The following is a 25,065-nucleotide window of genomic DNA, read 5'->3' as shown; positions in this document are numbered from 1 at the left end:
TCAGTTACTGTTGCTGTTGCTATTGCAATCCAAACATGGAAGGGCAAGTTGAATGGAATATTATTTCTAAAATAGGGATTAGAAAATGAGAGGTGATTTTATAGTGAGATTCCAGCTAGCACAATCTGCTTGCTAAAATCTGCTGTGGCTTTCTAAACTTTCAAGCAGAGACATCCTCCATCACCTCTTACCTATTAACCTGGAAACTCAGGGGTTAACTCCTAGACCATCTATCACTAAGTGCAGGCTCTGCTGCTGTGATGCAGCTTTTCCAGCTGCAGGATAGTACTGGAGGACAGGCAGTCTGCTGCAGCAGCCAATGCAGGAGGAAGTTACAAAGGGAGTGTCTAGGAGGAATAGCTTCAGTGAATAGCACGTTGGACTCTAATAATGGGAATAAAACTGAGTTTTTCTATGATTGCCTTCTTCCTGATGACTCACTGACACATCGGTTTCTGGCACTATTAAGAGAAATAAAGAGAAATAGATGGTGAAAATGAGGAAGCAATGTTTCTTTTTTATTTTTTCATAATAGAATAGAAATAGAATTAGATTAGAATAGAATAGAATAGAATAGAATAGAATAGAATAGAATAGAATAGAATAGAATAGAATAGAATAGAATAGAATAGAATACTTTATTTGGCCAAGTGTGATTAGACACATGAGGAATTTGTCTCCGGTGTAGAAGTTCTCTGTGTACATGCAAAACAACAGAGTAATAATAATATAAATTTTTAATTATTCCCTGTCCATATCCTGCTCTCTGTTTCTTCTAGAAATTCGCCTTAGTGTACTGGAATTTGTATTACTGGGCTCATAGAATATCAAATCTACGGATATAGGATCTAATTAGAGGATTGTGCTCCCAGTTTGTTCTTTTTAATAGATAGGAATATAAACAGGAAAATATAGGATTGAGGCTAAATTGGGGAGATTATTCCAGAAATTCCCAAATGGTGGAGTAGGCTCCACTTCTGTACACCATCTGCAATCTCTTAGCAACTTCTGAACCTAAACCTACAGTGTTGAAACAGTCTTGAAAGGACAGAATACCCTGATGACTAAGATGTGTGATAAGTGGCACTTTTAAATTTAGCTTTAAGCATAGAATGTTAGAAATTCATTTTATGTTCTCTTTCAAAAAAGTTACATGCAAGTAAAGAATAGAGGAGCTAATAACCAGCTCCAGCTTTATTCCAATCTCACCTATTGCAGAGCAATGAGATTCAGAGATAAGAAGTATGTGGAACTCTCTCTAGCACTGAATCTCTGATCTACTGAGGCAAGATGAGAGAATTGCAGAAGGCAAGTGGAATTCTAAACCCAGATTCTGTGCTCACACAAGGAAGATTTATTCTGTTCTTCTGATAATAGGATAGATATCCTGGATCCATAGCCACTTTTCCTTAATTTGTGTGGGATTACGAAGTGCAGAGTTTCTGTTATTTTACCTGGACTGACATCTATGATTATATATTTTTTTCTCAGCTGTCCTAAGTATTTAATTCTATAGTATATTGTAATGGTTTTCAATTGGTATCCCTTATCTTCAGAATCAAATGGGGGGTCTCATCATCCAACATTGATACAGAGAGCCTTGTTTAAATTTAAAAAAACCTTTCCCAGTGTGGTGTCTTCTAAATATCTCCAGATGCTATCACTGCCACCCAATTTGGCCATGGTGAGATCAGTTTTAGAATTCATTTCATCAGGTCAATGAAAATCATTAAATCATATCGTAATGCTTTAGTAAGGCACCACATGCTCTTGTTGCTGAAATTTATACAACTGCCTCCTTGGGGAATAATATCTCTTACTCAAGAGTTAACAGCTAACAATAAGATACTAGAAAAGCATCCATTTGGAGCATGAAGAGAGAGTTTTTCCTTTAGGCAAACAGCACACATACAATCCTATTCTATGTATACTGAGTTCAAAGAGATTTGTTGCTGCATAGGTCTCCAGCCTCAAAATGAGAAGGAAAGGCATTTTTGTTAAGGCAGTTTTGAGAATCATCGGGCATTTCAATAAACTACACAGCACATCCGTAACATTCTGAATCAGAAACCCATTCACACTGTAAAACCACTGATAAAGACATATAGCATATTTCCAATTATGACAGCTATTTCATACAGCATTTCTAACAATTATAACTGTTTCAGGCACTGATTCTTAAGCTCTGTCATTACAAAAATGGAAATGTGAATTCTTATGGTATTTTAAAAGCAGTAGTCAAAAGGTGGAGAGACATATGGGACTAATGCAATTGTGGCTTAATAAATAATACTAAAAGTGAAGGGAGGGAATGGGACATATGCATTTTATAAAATTTGATACTTGGTTGTTGTGATGGCTTCAGTTTGTTCTGCAACACTCAAGAGCAGTTGAGTATTTACGTTTTATGTTTTAATTATATTTTAGCATGGAGGTTTAGGGTAAGTTACATTTGAGGTCTAAAGTAAATGAAATAATTTCAAAGCTGCTTTTTCAGAAGGCAACTGGACTTTCTTGTTTTTCTTTGAAGATGTTTCACTTCTCACCCAAGAAGCTTCTTCAGCTCTGACTAGATGGTGGGGAATGGAAGGATTTATATTCTAAAAGAATGCAAATTACCAGCTGTCTGCAAGGAATATAAATCCTTCCATTCCTCACCATCTAGTTGCCTCCTGAAAAAGCAGCTTTGGGACATCCATGACCTGGATGAATGAGGATCTCCATAGACATTTAGCTATGCACTTTGGAATAAAATAATCCTGTATGGTTTTCACTCATACAAAATGCTTTCCTATTTTTCATTCTTTGAGGGATCCTTGGTACTGTCTGAGCTTGGTTGCTTTCTTGCAGACATTTCATTACTCAAACTAGATAACATCATCAGTACCAGAATGTTACCTAGTTTGGAAAATGAAACATCTGCAGGAAAACGACCAAGCTCAGAGAACACCAAGGACCCCTCATTTCAACTCCGAGCTACAAATATTCTCTTTTATTGATTTTCATTCTTTGCTATTCACAATATTAACAATGTAAAATTCCCATTGAATATGAAATATGAATATAAAATCAGGTGCTTAGATGGAATATATAAGAACAGACACTATTTTAAGCACAGTTAGCTTTACCCTACTAAATTTAATAGACGTGCATAGAAAAAGTGTCTTTCGCTCATCTATGAATAATGGTATTTATGTATCCATGAATAACAGAGTATTTCTCATATGTTATTGCAGAACTCACACATATAACCACAAGGTTATAATATAGGAATTATTATTCCTATGTCACAGATGGGAAGCTGTGGTAAGAAAAAAATGAATTGCCTAAAGCTATCTAGCAAGTCTGTTATTCATTCTGATAATATGCTGTTGGTAATTTAATCTCTGAACTAATATATTAGGTCAGTTCTCAAAAAAGCTTTCCATTTAACTCAGCAGCATTGGCTGCTAAATACAGTTAAGTTTTTTAGAAGAGAATTTCATTAAAGTTCTTACAGATGGTGTGTTGAGGTCTTATACTTATTTACAGGGCTTTTTTTCTCATAGAATGCCCAGAACAGAGTTCCGGCACCTTTTTTGGATGGAACCTTGTAGGGTAGGCAAGGCGGGTTGTATGACGTGTGTGAGTTCCGGCACCTTTTTTTTTTTTTTTTTTACAAAAAAAGCACTGCTTATTTAATCATAAGGTTGCCAAGGAGTGTGTGGGAAAATGACTATCTTGTCTTTCGCTCTATAATAACCTAGTATTCTGCTGCCTTCCTGGTTTCCCAGGCTTGTTGAAATCCACAGGGAAGTCAAACCCTTTGAGAGAATTCCCATTGGGGCTAGTCAGACTGGGAACTGTAGGCAGGAGCAGCCAGAAAACACCAACAGCTGCAGATTCTGCAATTCCAACCATCAAGCCAGTTTAAAATTTTATTACCAAATAACTTCCCAAAAGAAAGAAAAACAGAAACCCCGTTTGGAAAAGAACATTTTCAGATACTGCTAGGCTGGTTCAGCACAATGCAAGTACTGTCATCCTTGTTTAGCAACCTCAGATGGGATCAGCAATTCAGTTGTTAAGCAAAGCAGTTGCTAAGTGAAACATGATTTTATGCACTTACTTCAAGTTTACTTTGTAGACCTGTGAAAGTTGTAAATGGAAGGGCAGGTCACAAAATTACTTTTTCTTTAACTATTTAACTACAAGCAGCTGGTAAATGTGACAGTCATTAAATGAGAACTACAGGTATTGGGGAATAATCTCTGTTTTAAACTGAGGCTTTATTCCTCTTAAAGTTCTCTTGGAAATGTTTTATGCAAATTCTCTTGCAAGGCCAGGAGCTAAACATGAGTTTTTCTGCATGTAAAGCAAATATGTTATTGCTGACCTATGGCTCCTCCTATGCCATTTAACCTGGTAAGAAGAATCTGAAAGTGCCTGAATTGCAGGTAAATAGTTACTTTACTTTTTCAGTAATTGCCCCAACAATTCTTTTCAAAAGCTAACAAGTGGAATATTCAGTAACTTTGGAACAAATCAGCCAGCAGTTTATTGTAGAGTTTATTGACAAATTGTAATTAGATCTGTTGTCTTCTAGATGCTGCTGAACCACACTCCCAGAGGCCCCAATCAATAGAGATAGTTTGTGAGGAATTCTGGGAACTATCATTCATCATCTGGGAAGACTCAGGTTCCCATCTCTAGGAAGTTGTATGTAATTGTATAGGATGCAGGACATTTTTGCAGTCCTCAGCTCTGGACAATCTATTGCCATTGTCTCTGTTCTGCAGCTCAGCCATTTTTTAATGGTTCAGCCATGGTGCATCCAAATGTGCAGAAGGTAATTTCCCACCAGGAATACTGCATGCCTATGGGGCTCGTGATAGGCAATTTCCCTAATGACGAGGGCTTGAGACTTACTTACGGTATCTGTTTCAACCTCAGCTTCCCCCAACTTTCCATAGCAGTTCAGTCAGTGTTTTGCAGATCTGCAAATGCAGCTAAGAGGAAGTATTTTGGTTTTGTGTCTCCCCTTCTGCATGGGGAATGGGGATGGGGGCTCAACAGTAAAATGGACACAGACAGCACTAAAAATGTGGGGAGTGTTTGAATAGTGATATTTGTGCTTTCCTATTGGTCATCTTTATCGACATCATGATAATAGCACAATCAGCACAAAACATTTCATCATCATAAGATAGTTATTTCCAATCTGCTCTGGAGGTTGAACATATGTCAGTCTTATAAGGTAGACCAGCCTAAAAACTAGACACCCTTTTATTATAAACAGTAACTAAATATTGTAAGTCTGAATGTGCTTCCCTTCCCCCTTTTATCTTCATGAGACTTAAGAGGGGAGTGGGGCTATCTGAGACATTCTCATACACCATTTTATCAGCCTAGGCTCAATTTTCCTTTATCTGATTGTGGCCTTGGTAGCAGATCTTCCCTCCATCCTTCAGGGCCAGCCTCTTGTCTTGACCCACTCCAGGAAGTGAGAAAAGAAGCTCACAGCACCAAATGGCTGCCAATATTTAACTGGAGAATAAAGATAAATGCAGGCAGACCCTACTGCTCCTACGTCAGACAGTCAAGCCCAGATGGGCTGCAAAATGGCCCAACTTCCTGAAAGAGAACTTATTTAGCCGGGATAGCGGTAGGTCTTTAGTTTTCCAATTGGAAGGCCTCCCGCCATGCTCAAGGGGAATGGGGTCATCAAGTGCAACAACCACGCGCGTCCCGACCGCATCCTTAAAGGCGGCTTTCAAGCGAGCTTCCTTCGCCGCTTTCTTGCCTGCCTAGACACACCGCCCCACGTCTGCACTTGCGGACGTCTCGGCTTGGGTCAGAGCTACGTCATACATTCACTCCAACTCAACTCTCCCGGCCACCTCCTGCCGGGGGGGGGGGGAGGAGGAGGAGGCGGCGAAGGAGAAGGATAACGGAGGAAGGAGGGAGAGGTTTCCCCCTCCCCTTTCTTAAAAGCTGCTTCCGGTTCTGCTGCTGCCATCTTCTCTCTCTCTTTTTTTGAAAGCGGGAGGGAGGCTTTGAGGACTTACAAGTGAAATAAACGCGGGCAGCAGGGAGGCGGGGGGAGGAGGAAGGAGGAGCGGGAGAAGCCCGCGGTGACGCGCGAGCGCTGGATGCCGCGGGGCCGGCGGTCGGGAGGAAGCGCTCGGGCTTTCGCTCTGGAGCGCCTGATCCTTCTTACGTCGGAGAGGCGCTGAGAGAGGACTGCGGGGCGCGAGTCCAAAAAAAGAAAGAAAGAAAAAGGCACGGCGTCTGGACGGGCGCGGGCGGGCGGGCGTGGACTTCGCGGGCTGCTGACCTCACTTCTCGAGGTCAGCAGCCCCCTCCAAGTTACAGTCCCTCTCTCAAGCCGCCTACCCGTTTCTGGGCTGCGGGTCGGGAAGAGGCTGGGGCAGCGGCGGGGTTAGAAGACATCTCCCCCACCCCCCGCGTCCTCGCCGGCAACGGTGTGTCTGGAAAGAGTCAGCTTTCCTACCCGGGCTCGCTTCGCACAAAGCCAGCGCCTGGTTCCGCTCTCCCAGCTGCCCCCGCCCCGCCCCCTCCTCCTCCTCCTCTCCTGCCTTCCTTCTTTTGGCTTCTTTTCGCGCGATGGGCCAGAGAAGCTCCCTGAGCGACTCGCGGGCCGGCGCCTGAACTCCGGCCGCATTGCCTCTCCTGCTCGCCACTGCGTCTCCTGTCTTAGCCGACAGGCTCCCCCCCCCCATTCATTCTCCCTCCGGATCAGCCCGGCTCTGAAGCGCCGTAGAAAGAAAGGAGAGAGAGAGAGAGGCGAAGGCGGGCAGGAAGAAGCCGCCTCCATCTGGGCTCTTGGGTTCCGGCTTCCAGGAGCCGGGAAGAAGGGAAGGTAAGTTACAGCTGGATGGACGCCGTTCACCGAGATCTGCTCGGTCGTGGAATGCGCTCTTGACGAAGCCGGACTGCGACTGACTGAGCGATCTTTGTTAAATACCCTGCAGGGAAGGGAGATCAGGAGGCGAAACTCGAAGCGCCGAGGGTTCTTGGGGCTGCTGGGTGACTGCCCTCCCGTTTCTTTTATCGCAAGCGAGCGATCTCTCGCCCGCGAGCACAGACCAATTAAACCTCAAAGGGCTTTTTGAAAAGGCGGCCGGGGGGAGGGTGGGGGTATCGTTTTAACCCGTTTGAGTGTTGTTGTCATTGTTACTCTGCGCCGGGCTTTTGTCTGGAAGGGTCCGTCTGAAAGAATGTAGCCATCCAGGACAATTGCCAGCGGTCGCTCGATCTCAGTCGGCGTGACTTGATTCCGGTCCACTTTCTTTTGTTTATGATTCCGCGGCGGACTTGATGCGGGATGTAGTGTGTAGTGCAGTCCCGCGATAGATCAAATCACTTGGGTAAAGCAACCAGGAGCGATTTTATCTTAAGGAGGGAGGGGGCTTGGTAGCGGCATCTAAAATAGGAAATGTGCATCAAATTTGTCTTGCTCATTTTGGGGGGGGGGGAGACGTTCCCCGTGGGACTTCGGGTTAAAACATTCGTTTTCACTGGGACTTCGGAGAAGGGAAGCTGTATTTCCGTATATTGTTGTCTAGTCCTAGGATCACGCCTTTTCCCCGACTTCCTCATCTCTTAACCTGGTCACGCCTTAAACCGGTAGGTAAGATTGCTTTAATAGGGGAGATTGCTTTAATAAAGCCATAAACTGGGCGAACGCAGCCTTTGAACTTCTGCTGCTTTGTGTCTGAAGCTCGCCGGTGTCTTGTTTATTCCGTGCTTCACCGAGGCGGTTTCCGTCCGTCTTGAGCCACGCAGGTTGGGCAATGCTCCTCAAAGACTTGGGGGAGGGAGACGAACGGAGTGTGTATAGAAATTGCAAGAATGTAAGATGGGAGCTCTGTTATTTCTTTGGCAGCTTCCAGAGAGGAGAAGCTGGCGGGTCCACTTGAGCTGGGAACCGTGCCTATGCTGGATCCTTCCGAATCGTCTCTTGTCAGAACTTGAGATTTGATTTTCCTGGAACATTTGCTTTCTTTGAGGCTTTCACATTGGCTCTTCTTCTCCCTCCCCCTCCTTGTTTGGTAGACCTGTCGCTTTGTTCCTTCGAAGCTTCCTGCTCTAAAGTGTAGCTTTGCTTCTCTTTATTAAGGATATGCAACCTGAAGCAGTCCAGATCTCTTGCCAGAGGCTACTCTGGTTGGAAGTGATGTGGTTGGAGGAGTTTGCCTGTAAATCCTTAGCCATGAAGAGATGAAACAACATGAACCACTGGGGGGGTGCTTACACTACTTTACAAGGGTGTTGTAAATACAATTGACATACTATATATGGAATAGGCACTTATTTATAAGATTTTTTTTATCTCACATTTAATACTTTTATAAGTAACATAAAGTGGTGAACATAAGTAATACTCCTTCCTCCTCTTATTTTCTTAAATCTTTGCAAGGTGTTGGATAAACTAAAAATTGATTAATTTAAAACACGTGTAGACTTACATGAGCAGCTGGTTACTCTTTTTCTCAGATTAACTTTTACTGCCCTCCAGAAAAGTCACTTGGGAGAGTTAGGAATGTCCTAGAATGACATGATAGGTGAGCTGCAATTGAAGGAGAGTTGTCAAAAAGTTGAAAAGAGACATATAGTAGAAGCCCTCCATTCATGTAAGTTTAGATCTAAACAAGTATTTTCTGTAATAGAGGCATCCTTACCTGCTTACATGCACATGTTTAAGTGCCAAAAGAAGGCATCTTCTGATGTGCCTTTGGTCTTATCAAACTGTGGCTTACAAAATAATACTTCTTATAAAACTGGAGGATTCTATTTAGATATGACATGTATAATATGTATCTTTGTGTATGTGCCTTCGAGTCAGTGTTGACTCCTGGTGACCATCTGGACTAGTCCCTGTGGTTTTCTTGGCAAGATTTCAGAAGTGGTTTGCCACTGTCTTCTTTCCAGGGCTGAGAGAGAGAGACTGCTCTAAATCTCTGGTTGTCTTCAAGCCTAAAGCAGTATTACTGTAGAACTCAGTCTCCCAGTTTCTAGCCTGGTGTCTTAACCATTTCACCAAACTGATTCCCACTGGTTTATTGTCCATGAAGTTTGTTTGTTTGTTTGTTTCATCAATTCTCAAAGGGTCTAGGTGTTTACTGCATAATGGACTTAGCACCCTCTTGCTTTATATTACAGCCCTCCTATCACTAGCCATTGTTTAACTGCTGGAGTTTATGAGAATTATTGTCCATTAGATCTAGAAAGCATCAAATTTGATACTGTATAGTGAATTGAACAAGCAGATTGTGCATTAGCTGAAGTTGGGCATTGGCCTGTATTGAACTTATGGGTCTTCTACTTCTGATACAAAATCAGCTGTCCCATCCAACATTTGAAGAATGATAATGAAGATGGTCTGAGTTCACATACTATATATGTCATGTGTTTGATTAAAGAGCAACACATGTTGGAAAGAGGAAGTTAAGTTGCAAGACATGATCCTTAACCAAAGTTTTAGCATTTTAATTACAGACTTTTAATTTAATCTGTGAACTTGGGTTTGCTTTTATAAAACCAGTTAGAATAAGACCATTGTAAAAACCCTGGTCTGTAAACTAGACAGAGAAGTAGAAAACATATCCCCAAAGAATGCAGCGGCAAACCATTTTCATATTGTTGCTAATAAAATTAATTGGCCATAGCCATGAAAACACCAAGTCAAGGTTTTACATAAGGGGGACTGTTAGGCTGATTAAGTGCCACAAATCTCTGTAAAGAATATTAGCCATATTGCATCCCAGTCTCTTTTGAAATAAGATTTTTTTGTTTCAGTAGGGTGACCAAGTTGTACCATCAGCTAATAGAGGCTAATTCACACATGTCTTGCTCTCTCTGATCAGAGCATTGTTTAGCTATTTTACCTAATCATTAAGTCAATTGGTTTATTGCAAGATACTATATTTGAGGTGTTTCTAGAATTGACCTAGCTCCAGACAATAGAATGATCCATTAATAAGACTCCACACTTGAATAGAGCTTTTTAAGATGATATGATGCTAAGAGAATTCTCCATTTACATGTATCTCCTCCAGGTTAGAGGAGTTCACTGAGAATACATAGCATCCTGGAATTGACACTGGATATTTATTAGTTGAAATAACAACTACATCATAATAAACATTGTTGGCCATTCTTCTTATATGAAGAATTGTATAAACGTTTTGAAATGTAGCCACCCAGAGTAATTGATTGAGATGTATAGCTGTAGAAATTGAATGAATGAATGAATGAATGAAATAATAGCTTGATTGCCATCACATTATTTTTAGATAGATAGACAGACAGAAAGACAGACAGACAGACAGACAGATAGATAGATTCCCTTCAGAAATAATTCTGCAGTAGGATTAATTAGCTCCGGTTTTCTAAGATTCTTGAGAAAAACAAGGGATTGAGAATAATTCACGATTCTTCTAGTTCAGGGGTGTCTAACTGCTGGCCCATGAGTCAGATGCCTCATGCTGAAATCGCACCCACCCCATTGCCGGCAATGGAAAAAAAGTCACAATATGTCACAACACATCACGAGACATTGCGAGTTTGACACCCCTGTTCTAGTTATATTGTAACACAGGCATGTCAAACACGTGGCCCACAGGCTGGATGCAGCCCATGCAGGCCATGCCCATCCCAGCCCCGCAAAGGCAAAAAGGTCCCGATACGTCATGATACGGCCTGTGATGCGATCGGGTATGACACCCTGTTATAACTGGTTGCAAAGTTAAGGAACAGCTGAAGTTATTGGTTTTAAACCAAGAGTGAAGAAAAGTTTGTCTTGTTCGTAATAGCTATATATCTAGCTGTTTGTCTAAGTTCAAAGGCAGATCCAAAATTTAACTAGTATTAGTTAAAAATAGAGTGATGCTAATATTTGGTTTGGAGGATTAATTTCAAGCATTGAGTTTAATTGGTTGCCTCAGTTTAGACACACATGAAGAAATGGTTTTCTCCAAAACAAATTGACTTGTTTGCCTATTTGGTTTGAACATTTGAACTGAATTCCTGCACCAACCTCAATGTTTTTTCTCCAGAGATAATAGGTCAGTGAAGATTCTCTGTCTTTCAGGTAGGGTTGTCTGGAAGTGGAATCATGACAATTGGATTTCTTTTCTTGTTGGTTCAAAACATTTTGCTGCTTATCTAAGTAGATTCTTCAGTCTGAGCATTTTATCCATCTACACTTCATTACTATACTTGATTCATTTGTATTATCATCTTTTAAAGTATAAATAATAATAAAATGGAAAATATTAAAAAAATGCCAATAAGAAATTTGCAGGCACATTGAGTGAAATAATTGATTTTTCCAGTAATTGTAATAACGAATAACACTATCCTCAATTATTCATTATTTAACTCTCAGTCAGTGGTATCTTGAGCTTACATATTAAGATATGGGAAGGAGAGAACATCACTAATTGTTACAGCTTCAAGGACTGGTAGGATTCTAAAAAGAGACAAAACTATTACCAATGCTAAACCAAGAAGGCAACTGTTAATTTTCCAGATACCTTCTTGGAACAGTCCATGGACGAGCTCACTGTCATCTCAGTGGAAGGGACTAGCATTGCATAAGGAGTCTGAATACAAAAGTTTATCTAGATCAATTTTCAGGAATCCTTGCCATCTTCTAGGTGTGTAACTCCCAGAAATTCCAACCAGCATTCCTTCAAACCAGATTAGCAGGGTATTCTAGGGCAGGGTCTCACCATATCTAAAAAATGCCAGATTAGAAAAGTTTGATTTAGAACAGATCCCAAACTGGCTGGACTCACTTGTTTTTCATTGTTCCTTTGTTTCAGAAGCTTTTGAAGAAATCTAAGCATCATCTTCAGAGAACAGGCCAATCTGTTGGTCAATTGATATATGCCCTAAATCAGGGGTCCTCAATTTTGGCAACTTAAGACTTGTGGATTTCAACTCCCAGAATTCCTCAGCCAGCTTCTGGGAGTTGAAGTCCACAAGTCTTAAAGTTGCCAAGGTTGAGGACCCCTGCCCTAAATTACTGCTCTGATTAAGCCCTAGCACAGTGGTTCTCAACCTTTCTAATGCTGTGACCCCATAATAGAGTTCCCCATGTTGTGGTGACCCCCAACCACTTATACATCACTGGGTGCCAGGGGCGTGGCCAAAGAAAAGGGGAAAAAATGGCGGACAGCCTTGTTTGGCGACCCCCGTGAAATGGTCGTTTGACCCCAAATGGGGTCCCGACCCACAGGTTGAGAACCACTGCCCTAGCACTATCTGGCCTCTTTCTGTATAATTTAAAGATCTTCTCTTCTGGTAAGGGAAAGTTATAGAAGATGAATATTTGCAATATGATTTATCTGCAGGAAAATGATTATTTTTTCCGTTTTTAATACATCAGTGATAAGTACATTGACTATTGTTTGGAATTCTTACTGTATTTGCCTAACTTGACAAGTGAAAAAACAGTTTAATCAGCAGAGGTAAGCAGAATAAGGTTATACTTTCTGTTCTATAATTCTCCACCACATCTGAGGGCCTTGTACATCTCTCAAAAGTGTAAAAAGTTGTGTGTATCACTACACAAATAATTCTAAAATTTCCTCTTCAGACATGGTGAAATATAAGAATCAGGAAATGCAGATCAATTGTATATTCCCTCAGTATGTATCCTAATTAACATGACTCTTATTTGAAGCATTTTGGATATTTGTTCTTTAAGTTTCTCATGTGAATGCTCTTTGAGAACACTACAGTATGCTGCAAACTATTTGCTTTTGGTGCCATTGTTGAAAAGCAAATGATGCATTATTCTGACTCAGAAACAACTGAAAATCAGATGATCACTGGAAAGTCCATTCTGGTTTTTCATAGGTGAATTCTGGAATTCCCCTCATCAAGGGATAGTTTTGTACGGAGGTGCTCATTTGCAGTAACATGCTTTAATTGTGGCTGTTCATCCGTATGTGGAATCTGCCATAATGTTTATCATTCGGCTTTGTTTGGACTTCATGCATGAATGTGGATACAGAAGAAGAGATGCAGAGAAAGATGCAAACATTTACTGTATCTGAATTAAAAACATTGGAACCTAACATTAACTTGTGTTGTTTTGTGCAAATCTGTCCTGAAATATTTCTATCAGTCCAGTTTGGCCTTCCTTGACTTGGCACCTCTAAATATGCATATTGGTTATGCTTACTGGTAGATTATGGAAATTATGTCCAACAGATATGGAGGGCTGCCCAGTTCAGAAAGGCTGATCTAATTTATCTGTCTAATACAGTATATCCCCAGTCTTTGCAGTATTGCCCCAATTCTTGATTTGATTAATTATAATCCAGAAATATGGTTGGTCCAGAAGAATAATGTAATAGCGGTAATTCCAAGCTGAAATTCTAACTAATTTCTGGTCTTTGAAGGAATTTTTGCCTTCATCTCCAGCTTGACACCATTGATGATACATTTGACTGAGTCAACATACAAGTTGTTTTGTTGCTCTAACACAAACATCTCAAACTCGCGATGACACATGATGTCACACAACGTATCGGAACTTTTTCCCCATTGCTGGCAATGGGGTGGGCGCTGTTTCCTCTTGATGTGTCCGGCCTGTAGGCCGGCAGTTTAACACCCCTGCTCTAACAGAAGTCTGATAATATTTAACCAAAAGATGATTTGCTGACCCGTTTTTTTGCCTGTCATGCATTCTTCTTTATTCTAACCTTACCTTGTTTTTTGAGATACCTGATACCATGTGACATGGAATCATGTTCTCTATTAGCTTCTATGCTTGTTCCTGGACTCCACGTTAGCAGAAATTTCATTATTGAAAGTCTTGCTGTGTAGCTCCTGTTCACTTCAGTGAACTTGGGTTAAGAACTTCTTACTTTTGTACATCTTCATAAACTTCATAATCTTCATAAACGTCAGTTTAATCAATAACCTTAAGTTTTTCCTATGTTCTAAGTAATGATCACAAAACTATAAGAAGTATCTTTTTTTTTTAACCATATTTTTGTGTATGGGAGACAGTGGTGGAGAGTAGTGCTCGAATTAAGCTGCCTGAAATTAATTGTAGTAAATTGAATTTCTGTGGGTTTTTTTTATATGCTTAACTTCTGCTTCAGTCTCTCTTTTAAAACTTTCTATTAATGGCTGCAATGTTTTTTATCAGCATTACTTGAGGAAATTTGAAAAGCTATCTAAAGATCTATTGTTTCCTCTTCACTCTCCATTACAACTCAGTTTTCAAGCTTGTGCCTTATCTCAGAATTAATTCCCAGAAGACATTACTTCCGCAGTTCAGTTTTTCCGGACTTGTTTTACAAAGTGTGGCAAAATGCTTTCTTGGTGCGCCTTGCTTGAGCTGCTGTTAAAAACCACTCAAGATATTCTTCAAAGCATCTCCTCTTTGGGGGCTCTTTTGTTTCTGGAGGCTCCAAGTCAGTCAGTCTCTCTCTCTCTCTCTCTCTCTCTCTCTCTCTCTCTCTCTCTCTCTCTCTCTCTCTCTCTCTCTCTCTCTCTCTCTGTGTGTGTGTGTGTGTGTGTGTGTGTGTTCAACAAGATAAGCTAAAACAGTGGTTCTCAACCTGTGGGTCGGGACCCCATTTGGGGTCGAATGACCATTTCACGGGGGTCGCCAAACAACGCAGTCCGCCATTTTTTCCCCCTTTTCCTTAGTTGTGCTACTCCCTTTTATTCTATTGGCTTTTGAAAGCCAATAGAATAGACTCTCTTGAATAGAGTCTAATTCTATTAGCTTTCAAAAGCCAATAGGAATTGTTCAGGCTGTCTCTGCCCTGCTGAGCTCGCCAAAAGTCCAATTCTGCAAATGGTGCTGCACCAGTTGAGTAGTCCTCGACTTACGACCGGTTGAATAGTCCTCGACTTACGACCGGTTGAATAGTCCTCGACTTATGACCGGTTGGGGGTCGCGACATTAAAAAGGCTGAGAACCACTGAACTAAAGCAAAATGGAATCTTTGCTAGAGTGAAACAATAGGAAAACCTTTTCTTGGAATGGACCACAATTCTGGGGAAAGGAGTTAGAAAAATGTTTGAACTCTCATTCTAACAACAACAACAACAACAAAAAAAACAACCCATCCTTCTTGGTGATAATATAATTTTTATTCCTGCAGAAGATTTTTACTTTGCAGGCATTGAAACATGCAGCTCTGGACTTATTGATAAAGGAGCAGTATGAAATATTCCACGGGCTAAAGTCATCTTTCTTAGGAACAAAAATGTCATTAAAAACAGAAACCTTTTATAGCTTTTTGATATTTTGATTGCCCCAGTTTGATGGTGTTGCCCATCCTGTGCCACTAAGACCTCAGTTGCTAAGACTGCTGTCTTATAGTCCAAGTAAAGCTTTGCCTGTGTGCAATATGATGCGGTCTGGTGATATATTATAGATACAGTATATGCTAATGAGAGATGTTTCTTTCTATGGTGGTTGCTTTCAAAACAATGTTGCTTGTTATTTATAAATCTTAGAGCGGTTGCTATTGGCTAGTAATTCTGCTCTTTTTATTCAATTAGATTTGTCTCATCACCAGAAATTGTGGCATCTGAAATGATGCTCAAAAACAGGCCTTACAGAAATGTTCTCTATTCATTTGTTTCTCACAATGTGGACATCTTTTAAGATTTGCAGAATCTAACACAGTGTTTTTCAAACTTGGCAACTTTAAGACGTAGGGACTTCAACTCCCAGAATTTCTCAGTCAGACTTCTTTCATGGTATTGCTTTTAAAAAGTAAACCTGAGAACAGGGAATGCAAAGGAATAAATAAAGCCATGTCCTGCTTCCTGGAATTCTGTTTTCAGTTCTCTCTAGAATATGTGCTGACTGCATAGCAGATTATTGTAGTACTTCAGTGATCACAGGCTGTTAGATAGCCAAATGAGTTTCCAAGTTTGCTATGTATCCAAGTTTGCTTGAATTGTAGAGATGAGGAAATGGTATGAAGTTGTAAGGTGGACATGAGAGCGAATATTTGCTTTTCTCAGTGTATTACTGTTGCTGAGCAGTGAAGGAGTAACTGAGTTAAAATGTAATCACTGATTTACCTAATAGTCAAGAAATTGAACTATGAATCATAAATCCTGAGTCCAAATTTTGCTTCTGCCTTGAATGTAGGTCATCTTGGATAATGGTTGCTTGCAGAGAGACTGGCCTGAAGACACCTTTTATTAATATTCCTCTTAGTCTACCATTTTAAATAGCTATGCAGAAATGATTTCTTTCTACCACCCCAGATGTATTCATTTGAAGGATTGTCTATGATCTTCCATCCTGGTTCCCCCAACCATGTTTTCTGGAGCTGATTGAAGGTTTCATCTCTAGATTCATCATGATGGCAAAATTGTCTGTTCCTTTTTAGTTCCTTATTTGCAGGACAATTCAAAAGAGAGACCAGTCAATTAACTTAATAAAACGGTCCCTTGAAATCATATAAGTGAAATAATCTGAATGTGTTCAAAGTGCTCTTTAAATGTGAAGTGAATGTTTACTGCTGGTTTTAGAAGCTACTTAAATTAAGAAGGACCCAGAATATTCCTAATAGAAACACAAAATGTTAACAAATAAGAGATTGTTTGCATTTCAAGTCTGTGTAGACCAACTGGTCAAGATGAGAGAACAAGGAGAGAAGGTTTTGTTCTGCTGAAACTGATTTAGATTTTTCAGCTTGCTTGGATTATTTTGTCTGGATGCTGGTTTATAGTTTTCAGACTTAGTTATTTCCATACTTTTTTCACATATGCACTGTGTAAGAAATCTTTTTGGCCTTCAGTTGTATGTTTTTCACATTCTGCCCCACATTTGACCTGCTGAAACTAATCTTCTGTGACCTTGCTGCTGTAGTAACAACCTTAGTGTTCTGCATGATACTTTGAAGAAGGAAAACTTCAGACTGCCTGGATATTCCTACTTGTTTTGTTCTTGTTTTTGTTAATATCTCTGCTAATTCTTGGAAATTAAACAATTGCTGCCTTCCATAAATATATAGTGTTGACTTACCTATGCCAAAACTATCAGTTCATTGTATTTCCTTTTAATAGTGGTATTATTCAAGATATTTCTAGGTAGAGATGTTTAACATGCAGTTACCACAGTTCCTAAAACTAGAAAATGTCAGGGATTGAATTGGAATTTTTACATCCAAATAGCAAGGCTTAGTGTTTAGTTCTTGTTTTTCTGGATTTTTCATAACAACATTTCTTTATTACCTGAATTTGACATAATCTTAAATGGGAATTCACTCAGAAACCAGAAACCATTCAGAACAGGCTTAATATCCATACAACAAGTTTGAAATACCAAATAATGGAAACGACAAGAATTGCATTTACCTCTGTTAGAAAGTAAATGTCTGTAATCTGAACTTTTTCATACTGTGAACAAATGACACATAGGTATTAATATGGATTTCTCAGAGAGTTCTGAGTGGGATAAGTGGACAGAATTGGCTGTGCTGTAGCTGGTGAGGGATTGAACTGACTCTGACTTCAGATTCAAACTATTTATCTTTCACTAGTGAGACTAAACATTCTGGACTATGTGAGGCCCAGAAATTCTTTGCTTTACAAGGATTCTGACTCGATTGCAGAATAGGAGGCAAATCATAGAAAGGGAAAGAAAACCAATTAAAATTAAAGGATCCAGGATGGAGGGCTATCTAGTTTCTGCTTGAACCATCACTTCTCTGGGCAATTTGTTCCTCTGTTGACCTGCTTTTAATATTAAGGTTTTTTTTCGGTGTTCAATCAGAATTTGCTTTCCTATAATTTAGAATTGTTATTCTGTGTCATCACTCTGAGATGAGAAAGGACAGAGGTCTTGACCTGCTTCTTGACAAATTGTCTGATACATGAAGTGTTGTATATTACCCCTTCATCGTGTGTTCTCAAGGCTAAATATACAAAGATTATCCAGTCTTCATAGTACTTCAGTTCTGATCCTCTGATCATTGTCATTAAATGTTTTTAACTTTCCCCCAATTTCTCAATATTCTGCTTAAAATAAGGCTTACAACTAGCCATAATCCATCAAGTGGGTCAATTACTTTTCACAGATTTGGAGATTATACCCCTGTGAGAGTTCTGACTGCCTTCTAAGGTGTGTGTTCTGCTTTTTCATTGTTACTTGGAAATATATGGCTACCTTCACTAAACAACTGGTAGACTGCTTCTTTTCGTTTTCCTTTTTTTCTGTCCATTTGTAAAGTGTATTTCTTAACATCTTTTCCCAACTTCAGCTCATTCTGAACTTTTGCTTTCCTGATACCAGATTCACAGTTCTGTACTACTATTGTGCTCTTCCTTTGTCAACTGGTCCTTTTTTGATTTTCCTCTCTGTGTGCTTTTTTGTTTCGGCTCTTTTTTAAGCTTTTTGTGTAGCGACATTGTTTTCTTCTGATGTCCTCATTTTTCCTATTATAACTTTCCAATTTTTCCTTTATCCCATCCTTTAAGAACTCCCATCCATCTTGAATTCTTTTTCCCTTTAGCTTCTTTTATCTTCTATCCTCCCTTTGTGTTTATTGAAATCTGGGCTTTAAGTCCATGATACATCAAATCAAACATATTCATTCCCCCCCCCCTCCCTGGTGAAGGAGATTTTTTTTTTTTTTTTTTTAAATAAAGTTAGGAAATCTGTATAGAGACATGCTAGGCAGAGTTTTGTCTCCCAGCAGATGATTAAATAGTACCTTAAAAGTTAGGAAAAGTAGTGGACTTGTTGGGGTGAACTGAGAATTGATCATTTTGCATTGTTGGTCTTTGATCATTTGATCAAAATTGATCATTTTGCATTGTTGGCCTTCCCTAGAAAGATATGTTTTCTTCTTTGAATCACTTAGAAATATGACTAAAACATATCCTCTGTCAATGCAGGGAGTTTAGAGGGAATTTGGAGTACTTTCCATGGAGTTCCAAGAAGTGAAGAAGCTTCTCGGATGAAAAGCAAAACATTTTCAAGGAAAAAACCAAGAAAGCCCAGTTGCCTTTTGAAAAAGCATCTTTGGACAACCCTGGGTGATTGAGAACCTCCATAGACATTTCCATGGAGTCCTATCTGCAGGCAGATTCAGAAGCTTCATTATGTTTAATGAAGCTTATTGGCTGAGCCACCTTTTACCCTAGCAAGAGCACAAGAGGCTATAGAAAGCTTTCCAGATGCCTCACTTGGCTCTGGAATTCACCAAATGGCTAACTTTGCTTGGCATATTAGGCTGAAATGTAGGTAATTAGTAAGAAGTGCTAATTATTCTTAATATTATTCTTTGGTGTAGTTAACACAATCAAAAATAGGGTATGGATATTCCTTAGATTGACAGTATTTACCAAATTCATTAAGTAAATCAGTGAGGTGAGACTATAATGGTAATTTGAATTATTATATCATAATTTGCACAACCACTAGGAGCTCCCATGTATGTCATGGACATAAATATATAAAAATAAATAGCTGCCACATACTTCCCTGGTACATATCTTTTTTATAATGTCATTTGGAGAACAGTCCTGAAGGGCTTTCTTGCTACACCCACATATGTATATCCCAAATCCCAAAAGAGGCACTAGGACTTGTGACTTTCCCTCCTCAGCCCAAATTAATTGCTTAAATTGCATGCTTGTCTGCCTTTTCCTGCCAAGAATATTGTAATCCCTCAATCACTCAGCACATACGCAGACACTACTCTTGTGCGTACATGCTCATACCACATGCTCGCATAATTGTCAAGAACTAAGAGGAAGGGATGCTCTTTTCTTCCTGATATTTCTTACACTCAGCGGGGGGGGGGGGCAGAAGGAAAAAAAAAGATGTCAAGGAATTTTGGAATGAAAGTGCTTCATTATGTTAGCAGCACATCACATTCGCTCTAAATCCCAGAGATGCCTTATGGTCAACCCCAAGAGAAGAAGAAAAACAAAGATTCAAGAGAAGGAATATTAATGAACTCCTTCTTTCTTTCCCTCCCTCCTTCCGTCCTCCCTTCCTTCCTTTTTCTTTTCTAGACTATAATCAGTGTAAGATAATTTTATGTTGTTTTATCAGCGCATTGCTACAAACAAGTGATTGTTTTGTTATTCAGTTATTCAGTCTTCAGGGTTTTTGAGGGTTTTTATTCCATAGGTATATAGAAATAAATAAGAATTGTTCTCCAACTCTATGATCTCAAGATAATCTGAGATAGACAATGATATCACTATTTTAATAAAAAGCTAAAACACTGTGAATTATGGACTTGTCAATGGTTAATATTGCTGATCTACAATATTGATCATTTGATATTATTGATTTAACATAGCTGTACCCTTTTCTTTATCCAAGAGTCCAGGACCTTGGTGTTCTTGTTATTCTCCCACTAGAAACATTGCTATCTTCAAAACAGCCCATGTAGAAATTATCTGCTGCTATGAGACCCAACTTGGACTGAAAAAAATCCAGAAAACCTCTAGAAGGTGGCATACAGGTACAAAAAACAGGTAATCCAGATTTTCACAGCCCAGATAAAGAGCTGCTTAAATCAATATTCCAGGCACCAAGTGATTTAGCATATTGTCTTTTACCTTGTTCAAAGGGTGTATTAGAACACAAAACATAAAGGCACTGCCTTGCCACAAATCTAAATGAAGACACTTGACACTGAGATACAAAGTATGAGAGAGGAAATCAGTAGAATAGAATATCTTTATTGTCATTATTGTTATAACTCAAATGAAATTAAATGCTGTTCACAGTGTACACTACATTCAAATAAAAACCACAAATAAAAACATACAGTATGTACACACATCCTTCACATTCCACCCACCACCATCAAGAAGAAACATAGTGACATTCAAATTTAAACAAAATCATTTTAAATAGAAATTGTAGGTTTACTTAGCAGGAATATTTGAAACTGTCCATTAAAAAATCAATATCAGAAGCCAGAGAGAAGGAAGGTTATGCTCATGTAGTCTCAGATACAGAAAAATTTCAAAATAAGGATATATATGAAAACCTAGACCTCTTTCAAAGTTCAGAGAAAAGGCCAGGGGCTTAGAAAAGATTTTCAACTTATTAGATAGAATATCAAAAAGGTAATTTTGACTCATTATGTTTCTAAAAACTTCATTGCTTATAACATTTTAGAAAATGAACCATGCCAGAACACAATGCTTGTGATTCTGTAAGAGGATACAACATTTACTGGAAATTTACATTTAAAGGAACCCTCAACATGACTGCTTAGAAACTGCTTTTTAGTAATTTTACATAGTTAGTTGAAACATATGGTGGGAAATTCTGAACTGGCACTAATGATCAAATGTATGAATTGCTGCAGAAATGAAATTGGCATTAAAATTAGAAAGCTCCAAGTCCCATCAACAACATATGGCTGTGTGTGAAAAGTTTGGCATTTGTTGAATCAGTATTGGGGTTTAGAATGATCATAAAAGCCTAAATATGTGTTGTATAAAATTGTATTTTAACATACTTTGTTTAATAAAAAATTTCAAGGATTTTACTGCCATATAGCAGTCTTCACTAAGCTGATTTTCTCCAAGTTCAACTCCCATAGTTCTCAGTTAATGAGGTCTTTAGAGGAGCTGAAATCCAGGCCATGGTATAAGCCCAATTGAAAACTATTGAATATAGTAATACCAATATAGTAATACTGCTTCACAGCCCTCTCTAAGGAGTTTACAGAGTCAGCATATGGCCCCCAACAATCTGGGTCCCCACTGACCTCAGAAGGACGGAAGGCTGAGTCAACCTTGAATCGGTGAGACTCGAACTGCCGAACTGCTGGCATCCGGCAGTCAGCAGAAGTAGCTTGCAATACTACATTTAACCACTGTACCACCATGCCTCCTATGAGAATCATAAGAACTTGCCTTATAGCATGTGCCTTATAGATTTTTGTTTTATTTAATTTTGTTTTACCAGTACTAAGGATCAGCGGCATCTGGCTTTGTACAATATAAGCTCATATAATAGCTAAACCTAAACTTGCCTGCCATATGAATCCAAGGAGCATTTTTTAAAATCCTACCATGAACTATAAATAATATAATTTAATTCTTTTGTTTGCAAAACATATGTCCTAGGCCACTTCCTCATAAATATGTTTAGGAGAAGCCTTAACATCAGAAGTTAATTTTAGTTATTTTGGTTATTCAAAACATCACATGCATTTGTATTCCATGATAGCCAGAACAGAAGAGAACCATTATCTTAATACAGTGGTTCTCAACCTGTGGGTCGGGACCCCATTTGGGGTCGAACGACCATTTCACGGGGGTCACCAAACAACGCAGTCCGCCATTTTTTCTCCCCTTTTCCTTAGCTGTGCTACTCCCTTTTATTCTATTGGCTTTTGAAAGCCACTAGAATAGACTCTCTTGAATAGAGTCTAATTCTATTGGCTTTCAAAAGCCAATAGGAATTGTCCAGACTGTCTCTGCCCTGCTGAGCCCGCCAAAAGTCCCATTCTGCAAACGGTTCTGCACCAGTCGAGTAGTCCTCGACTTACGACCGGTGGAGTAGTCCTCGACTTATGACCGGTTGGGGGTTGCGGCATTAAAAAGGTTGAGAACCACTGTCTTAATACATAGCTGTGATTTTCCCAGGGGCATTTAATTGCTCTTTCTACAAAATAGAATGTTGACCTTGATGTATCTTGAATCCAGTAGAATTGTTTTATTAAAACATCCCATACAGACTATCTTTTTAATTGCAGACAAGTAGTAGTAGAGACCATGTTGTCTTATGGTTCTATTCCAGCTTGATATTTAATCCATCAAGAGTTCCAAAATTGAGGCTTTTTGAAAAATTACATGTATATTGTAAAAAGCCACTAAAATTAACATTTTATGGTAACAAAAAAGCATACATGCAATGGTTGGTGAATATTGCAACATTGTTTTCCCAGTTATTTAGTTTATTAAGTGCAATAGATTAGTTTTTATTACTGCTTACACAAATTGTGAAACAAAATGTCAAGCAAGGGAATTTGATTTGCAAGTGCCTTGTAAATCACAGAATTCTGATTCTGGATGAAAAAAAAGAAGTTGCCTTAGCATGAAATTCTAAAGGTAAGACAATTAAATGCCCTCAAGTCTAATAATACTCTTGATTTATGGAATAGCCTGGGATTTTGAGAAATTTGAGAACAGACATTCCCAAGTTATTTCTTGGCACATGTAACTCAAGATGATCTGCCATTAGTCTCCTTTCCTTGTATGTCCTTCTGTCCGCACTCCTTTCTCCAATAGCAATGCCACTTGCCTTGCTGAATATTGCCCTATGAACATCATTCTGAAAGGCTGTTCAGGCCAGGACACTTTTAGATGACCCTACTAGCTGCTGCAATGAATGGAATAGAGTAGAGTAGAGTAGAGTAGAGTAGAGTAGAGTAGAGTAGAGTAGACTAGAGTAGAGTAGAGTAGAGTAGAGTAGAACCGGAATGGACATTGGAGGTCTTCTAGTCCAGTCCCCTGCTTAAGCAGGAAAACCTGTACCATCTCAGACAGCTGAATGTCTAGTCTCTTTTTAAAAATCTCCAGTGTTCCACTGGTTGATTGTCCTCAGTGTCAGGAAGTTTCTCTTTAATTTCAGGTTACTTCTCTCTTTGATCAGTTTCCAACCATTGTTTCTCGACCTTCCCTCTGGTGCTTTGGTGAACAAAGTGACCCCCCTCTTCCTTGTGCAGCCCCTCAGATACTGGAACACTGCTATCATGTCACTCCTTAGCCAAACCCAAGTCCTGTAGCCGTTCTTTGTATGTTTTAATCTCCAGGCCTTTGATCATCATATTTGCTCTTTTCCGATTTTTTTCCAAAACTCTCAATATCTTTTTTGTGATATGGTGACCAAAATTGGCTGCAGTATTCCAGGTGTGGTCTTACTAGGGCTTTATAAAGCGGTACTAATTCTTTGCATATCACTCTTGAGGATCTCTCTTTGTGAGCAGGGTGTTTTCCAAGGTGTCAAGTGTTTTGGAGAGTCACCTTAGGCATGTTAGGCACAACGGAGTGTCTGTTCAGGCATCAGACCAGAACTGTGCCTCAACTGACTGCCGATTTGAGGTAGCTTCCTAATGTAGCAATTGATGATAGGAATGAGAAAGACTCTCATCTTAAACTCTGGGGAACTTTTGCCTGTCATTCTGGATACTAAGGAGCTAAATAAATCATCTATCCTGGCTCAAAATTAGGAGCTGCTGAGGCTTTGTGTGAAATATGGTCAGAGCAAACCTCTTCGTATTTATTACAAAGGAAGTCATGCCATGTTCAGTGAAACTTGAATAGGACAGTACCCTATGCACATTTGTAGTTAGGTGTTTTGAAGGATTATCCTTATGTGGGTAATACAACAGATGATTGAGTTTTAAAGCACACAGCATGTAGGAAGCCAGCATGTGCAAGAGCAAGCAACTATTGGGGTTGTTCTATTTTGATAGATGTTTGTGGGTGGTACTTGAAAGAAATGAGCACATGTGGGGCAGTTGTCATGTAAGACAACTGCATCCCACCTAGCTCTGGGTATTTGTGTATAGCAGCCATCTGTCTATCTCTGAATCAGACTAATGGAACACTAGTTGCCTGCTGTTAGTGAGTAGATTTATGGGACTTCTCCAAGTGCTTGAAGCTTAGGATACCCAGCAGTGTCTTTGCAAGGCAACAATCCAAGGTCAGGGAGAAGAATTAGATAATATATTGCTATACAAGCCTATCAATAACTATCAGTGTCATAAGAATAACTAGTGGGCATTTTCATATTTGTTCTTGTTTATATTTGAGAACTGTTGTTTTTGCCTGAAGAGTTTCAATCTGTTGGAATAACTGAATGTTTTGCAGCCATTATCTGCTCCTTTTCCTTTTTTAAACAACAACAATGGCATAATGCTGAAGAAAACAATGGAAATGATCTCCCAGGGCTGTGAACAATCACCTGCCCTTTTCTGCCCGGTAGTCTTTTGATCTCCAAACTGCCAAAGTGAAATTCAACCTCATTTTAAAGTCATGAGTCTTACAGCAAGGAAGACCAAAATGATGTGCTTGAAA

The 25,065-nt window shown here is 39.4% G+C and overlaps 1 protein-coding gene across 7 annotated transcripts in view; it reads left to right on the top strand.

Moving 5' to 3' along the window:
• Positions 1-5,970: 5,970 nt before the first annotated feature.
• The window catches only part of SRC (SRC proto-oncogene, non-receptor tyrosine kinase), a 93,754-nt gene continuing 74,659 nt past the window's right edge, over positions 5,971-25,065 (top strand). For 3 of the 7 annotated variants that reach the window (XM_039351344.1, XM_039351340.1, XM_039351343.1), the window contains exon 1: positions 6,317-6,862. The gene's annotated coding sequence lies outside the window, so the exon portion shown is untranslated. Of the gene's footprint in view, positions 6,262-6,316; positions 6,863-7,170; positions 7,630-25,065 lie in introns of those variants that run through there. The other 4 variants (XM_039351347.1, XM_039351346.1, XM_039351341.1 and 1 more) reach the window with 3 other exon arrangements.

This window comes from Crotalus tigris, unplaced genomic scaffold (assembly GCF_016545835.1).
Source record: "Crotalus tigris isolate CLP2741 ecotype Arizona unplaced genomic scaffold, ASM1654583v1 scf7180000018371.15429387391:27106975, whole genome shotgun sequence".
NCBI lineage: Eukaryota > Metazoa > Chordata > Lepidosauria > Squamata > Viperidae > Crotalus > Crotalus tigris.
Note: the sequence above shows the minus strand (reverse complement) of the source record. Positions and strands in the feature narration are given on the sequence as shown.